This window comes from Nanorana parkeri, unplaced genomic scaffold (assembly GCF_000935625.1).
Source record: "Nanorana parkeri isolate BGI_ZX_2015 unplaced genomic scaffold, ASM93562v1 scaffold550, whole genome shotgun sequence".
Taxonomy (NCBI): domain Eukaryota; kingdom Metazoa; phylum Chordata; class Amphibia; order Anura; family Dicroglossidae; genus Nanorana; species Nanorana parkeri.
Genome location: NW_017306818.1, coordinates 83,864 through 89,548, shown reverse-complemented (window position 1 = coordinate 89,548; position 5,685 = coordinate 83,864). Strand labels below are relative to the sequence as shown.

Sequence of the window (5,685 nt, the reverse complement as noted above, 5' to 3'; positions counted from 1 at the left end):
GAAGAAAAACAGCAGGAGGGTCAGGGAAAAGTAGAGACAGTGAGAGGATGGGGGGGGGGGTTTTTCTCTCCTTACCCCCCTCCCGCCTTGCGTCTATGTCACTTTGCAGGTGGTTCAGGGCGAGAGGGCTGCCTGAAAACCATTTGAGTTTCTAAAATCAATCCAAACTGACCAGGTGCGGACATACCTCCCTGGTCCTGTTAGGGTTGCCCATGGCGATGCCCGAGACCCGGTGAACCCTGTCAAGCTCGATGACATCAGTAGGAGGTTTGCCAAGCGCCTGGTTAAGGATCGCAGTCACCGTAGCATGCAAGTCGGCGCCCTGGGTGGCCTCTGGGATCCCCCTCAGGCGGACGTTGTTACGGCGACTCCTGTTTTCACCATCCTCCACTCTTAGATGTAGTTGCTGGAGGTGGGACCGGTGGGCTGCCTGAGCTGTTTCTAGGGTCTCCAACCGGGTCTCCTGGGCTGACACTGAGTCTGATAGGGTGGTAAGCCGTGAGTCTGTGGCAGTGACCCTGCGGCTGAGCGCATTCACCTCTCCCCTCAGAGCCCCCTCCAGTCTTGTGGCCCAGGTATCAAAGTCTGCCCGAAAGGCCGCAAACAGGTCACGTACCTCAGTGGCTGCAGATTGTTCTGAGTCCAGGAAGACAGGCGGGATCGAAGGGTCCAGGGGGGTGGAGGAGGGCTCCTGTGTCCCAGAGGGGTGGAGAGGCAGCGGGGGATCCTGTGGTCTCGTCCCCGCGGTGCGTGCGGAGGAACGGAGGCTTGAGGCTGGCGTCTGCGGCTGTAGGGGATCCGGTCCCGTCTTCCGTGGCTGGGCGACCTTCGGCGCCATATTGCGGCTCCACGTGTCTGCGGCTGCGTCCGGATGCCTCGTAAAGTAGGAGGCGATGTCCCGGGTAGAGGATGAAACAGGGCCGCCGGGTGAGACTTTGTCGTCGGGCATAGGGGGTCAAAAATCCGTTCGCTGTGCTGAAAAGTCAGTTTTAGGGAGCCCCGGTGTAGCAGAGCTCGCGGCTGCACGTCTTCACACCACCATGGTTGGCCACGCCCCCCCCCCTGTTATGTTTTTACTGCAGTCTGTGCCCTTGTTAGGAGAATTTACGCCTGTTATGCCGTCCCAGTGACAACTGTCAAGATGGCATTTATATCACTTTTTGTTGTTTCTACAGGACATGAAGTGAAAAGAAAATATCTACAATGGGATGCAAATTATTAAAAAAAAAAAAAAATCCTAACAGCGATTTTAACCTTTGCCTGCTCTTTCCAAAATTTAAGAAAAACATTTACGTTGCCATTGAAATTGTAGTTAATTTGTGTAGTTCCAACAGTTATACAAATATAACTGCACATCCCAATAGGCACCAGAATAGCACCATTGCTCTCAGTAATTGACGCATACCTGGTCAGATACACCCCTAATCTCTGCAACACAGGTCGGTGCAAGGACACTTGTGCTGAGGGGTGTGGCTGTTACTCAGCTATGACATTACAGAACCCTACAATGTGAGAGCAAAAAGGAACATCTGAAAGCATTTCTAAGTAAAAATCAATCGGAAATCATACTGTAGGGGTAAAATTTACAAATACTGTAGGGGTAGTGTAAAGGGATAAAGATGTGTCTTCACTTATAGGCTTTTAGAATGTACTTGTATAGTGACATTTTGGCTTCTGCAAAAAAAAAAAAAAAAAATCAATGGGTTTGTTCAGAATTAGTTGAAGGATTTTAGAATCTTCCCACAATTAAGCAAATCTCTATTGACTCATGTCGAATATCCTATTATGGGCAGATGAACAAAGTAACCTGTAATTGACTTTTCACAAGATTGGATAACTGTAGTGAATATTCACATGATTTGAAAAAAAAAAGCTACAGGTCCTTCCAATGTGTGTGTGTCAGCTTGTCTTCTGAGGTTGTACAAACCCCTGTATATGGTACCCATTGAGGAGGGCATGTAGAAATATTTTTTACGTTATCAACACTCCCAACTGATATCACTACCTGGGGAAGGAAGTTAAAACTTTTTGTTGCTCTAACCATTGATAACCTCCTGCACAATTTCAGTTTAAAGCTTCTTTCCTCAAACCTCAAATTGTGGTTTCGTGTCCTCATCAAATAAACAGTTTACCATTACTACAGTCACCATTGATTGTATGTAGATGGTGGTAATTTCTCAGGACTTGTAGCTGAGGTCCTCCAGTCCCCCTCTTATTTTGTTGCCCTTCACCTTCTTGTTTATTAGTGACCTGAACTTTTACTGCCATCCTCAAGATGAGGCCGAAGAAATGTTTTGGAAAGGGGTGAAAGTATTGATATACATACCCTTTTTATTGCTTGAGAGTATTTGGCTAGCTTTGTTAGCTGCAGGCCTGACCTTGGGTGCTATTGCTAAGTCTGTGGTCTACAAGGACCCTCAAATCTTCTATCATGGATTCCCCCAGTCTAACACCTCCTAATGAGTATTTTGCATGCACATTTTTAGCAGCCAAATGCATAATTTTACCTTTCAGAATTGAACATCTTCCAAATAGCCGCCCATCCCCCTATTTGATCAAGGTCTCCCTGTATTGTTATATCCTGTACCAAAATTTTGCATAGTTTGGTACCATTGGCGAATACTGAAACAGAACTCTTTAATTCCAATTTCAGTGTCATTTATAAACTGTTTAAACAGCATTGATCTCAAGCTAGAACTCTGGGGCACACCACTCACAACTTGAGACCACATAGAGCATGGGTAGCCAAACTCCAGCCCTCCAGCTGTGGTGGAACTACAAATCCCATGAGCCATTGCAAGATTCTCAGACATGATTCCTGGAAAGAAATGCATCATGGGATTTGTAGTTTCACCACAGCTGGAGGACCAGAGTTTGGCTACCCCGGACATAGAGGCTCAGTTGTTTACTACTACTATCTCTACTCATTCCTGAAGCCAGCTTTCTGTCCCTGTACATATAACTGCCTCCACACCAACAGACCTTAGTTTGTAAATAAAAGTGCAAATTAAGTCAAAGCCTTTTTTTTTGTGTGTGTTTGATATGGATTAGAACACATCAGGTTTTTTTTTGCGGTCTGTGTTTCTGTTTGGGAGATTCACCCTATCTAGTTGTTCTGGTCACCATTACCACTGAAAATTCAAAATTTCGGGTTGTCACCAGAACAGGAATAGATGTAAAATCTTCCAATTGGGACACTGGTTCTGGTGACCCTGACCACCAGGGATTTTCCTCACTTTGGAGGCATTTCCTGTTGTGGATATGTGACTGCAATTGAAGGGGAATCTCCACCAATGGAACACAGATGGAAACATATTTTAACATGGGTTATAACTAGGGATGCACTGAAATTTCGGCCACCTAAACATTTTGGGCAAAATGCAGAAAGTACCATTTTTTTTTTTTAACCGAAAATCCGGTGTATCTAGTTTTTCTCCTCCTTGCTGGGCGCTGCTCTGTGTCCAGCGGCGAAGAGAGAAACTTTCAGGAGGTCAGGTGGGGAGGAAAGTGCTGTCACAAGAGGCAGAGCTCTCCTCCTGCAACACCCCGCTCAGCTTTCTGTGACAGACAGATCAGGATAAAGAGTGGTGCGTGGAGGAGACAGCTGTCAACTGTCACAGGAGGCCAAGCCAGCGGTGCAGCAGTAGAGTCAGCTGTCAGCAGTGTCACAGGAGACCAAGCTCTCCTCTGTACACAGCCTCCTGTGATAGTGAGTCAGGATGGAGAGCTGTTACAAGCACTCAGCTGACCGCTGAGTGTTTGTAAATAATTGAGGACATAGTATGCTTATAGTATGTGCTCTACATCACTTCCTGTTTATTCATGATTGTGGTCATAGTAACTCATACTTTATCCACAGTTTATGAATGGACAGGAACACTCAGTATGGAGGCTTCCTGTTTATTCCTAACAGGGGCTGCAGAAAAAGATAATGAGGGCTATGTGTCCTCAAATCTCTTTTTCCATTTCAAAAGGGAAATATCAGGGGTCTGTTTAGATCCCTGATATTTCCACAGGGCCCCCAACAGTAAAGTCAAATAAATGAAATATTCAAAAAAAGAAATTTAAAAATGGTTTGAAAACAAATTTCGGTTTCAGCCTGACAAATTTTTTTCCGGTTTTGGTCTGAAAATTCGATTTCAGTGCACCTCTAGATACATATAACCCTCCCCTACTCTATCCATGACTTAAAAAAAAAACCTTTGTGGGGTACAGTGTCAAATACTTGCAAAATCTAGATAATTTTACGTCTACTGATTTACTTCTAACCAAGTTAGTTGTCACTTATAGTATTTTATCTGACAAATTCTTCAACAGAGTTCCTTATTGTGTGAAGTTTCTCCACTCCTTTAGTAAATCAGTCATTGTGGTGTTTATTCCTGGGTTTGGGAACCTACATTTCAAATGGTTGTTGTGGGTTGCGGCAATTATTTTTTGTTCCTTTAATCTATTTATACAGTAATCCGCAGTTGCCTTTTTCTACAGTATGTCTGTATTTAATCAAAAGTGAAAGAACAAAAGAAAGTTAATTATCTGAAGAAGTTGTTCAAAACAATTATGCATTGTGTTTTGATTGCTAAATAGCATATAACTTTGTTCAAACTGATTTATTTTTCCACAGCATTTTCTTGCATTTCCTGTGCAATTTACTGAGAAGCATTAAAAATGAGAAAGCAGTTGAGCTCAGCATGCAGTTTAATTTCCCAAAACACGTTCTTCGAACACATCACAATCTCATTACCATGCATTGGACGCGATTGCAATGTGTTTCCGCAACGTTGGATGAGATGACATGCACTGATTGCATGGAACTAGATCTAAACACCTCTGAAAGGAAAACACACAATGGATTTTTGTGGAAGAACAATACAAAAGAAACGCACCCCAAACTTTACAGGAGCCACAGAAGTATGTACATCACAAAATGAAGCTGAATACATTGCTGGATTTGTGTACTTCCAAGTCCCTCCCATGGACGGAACTTAAGGCGACATGGAAGTAGCATATGAATTGTGAACTACAGCTAGGGGCTTGAGTATAAATGTAAAAGGTGTGATTTACTAAATGTGCCATTTATACCCTGGCAGTGTGTACTTGACTTAGTTTAAAAGGCCTAATTAACTCATGAGGAATTGGGTGTAAAGGTGCCCATACACCTTACGATTATCGGGCGATTTTCGTAGGCGATCATGTTTTCGGCCGATATTCGTAAGATTGATGGGCAGTGTACAACCGCAACTACTGTACAATCGATCGACTTTTGACTAACCAGCAGGTTAGAAAACTTCGGTCGAACATACGATTTTTGCAAGGTTGGTGGCGTTTCCGTACGTTAAAATTCCTACGATCTACACTGCACATGCGCAGATTCGTCAAGGTTACGGCCGATCCCGCTGGGAGATCCGATCGAGACAGAGAGTTCCTCGATTGCGTCCGGGAGTCCGCCGCGAGGTATTTTTTGATTGCCCCCGGTTTCGGGGTCTTCGTAGCTCAAGTATTTCTCCCCATCATAGCCGGTTTGAATGTATCGCTGTGGTCAGTGCATTAAGCAGTCGGGAAGCCTGTTGAGTAGGGAGAGGTTTGCGGTGTCCACGCTACTCGCGTGTAGTCGCCATTACGTCCAAGCCACGCCCCCCCGACCTCTACCATGTCAAGGTGCTTTCTAATTACTGCTGATCCAACTTT

The 5,685-nt window shown here is 44.5% G+C and overlaps 1 long non-coding RNA gene across 1 annotated transcript in view; it reads right to left on the bottom strand.

Annotated features, from left to right (window-relative positions):
- LOC108791418 overlaps window positions 1–4,736 on the bottom strand; it is a 10,665-nt gene extending 5,929 nt beyond the window's left edge. Inside the window, exons 1-2 of the long non-coding RNA XR_001941502.1 lie at window positions 4,726–4,736; window positions 1,665–1,671 (exon numbers count right to left, since the gene is read on the bottom strand). This is a non-coding gene — a long non-coding RNA (uncharacterized LOC108791418). The remainder of the gene's footprint in view (window positions 1–1,664; window positions 1,672–4,725) is intronic.
- Window positions 4,737–5,685: the final 949 nt, after the last annotated feature.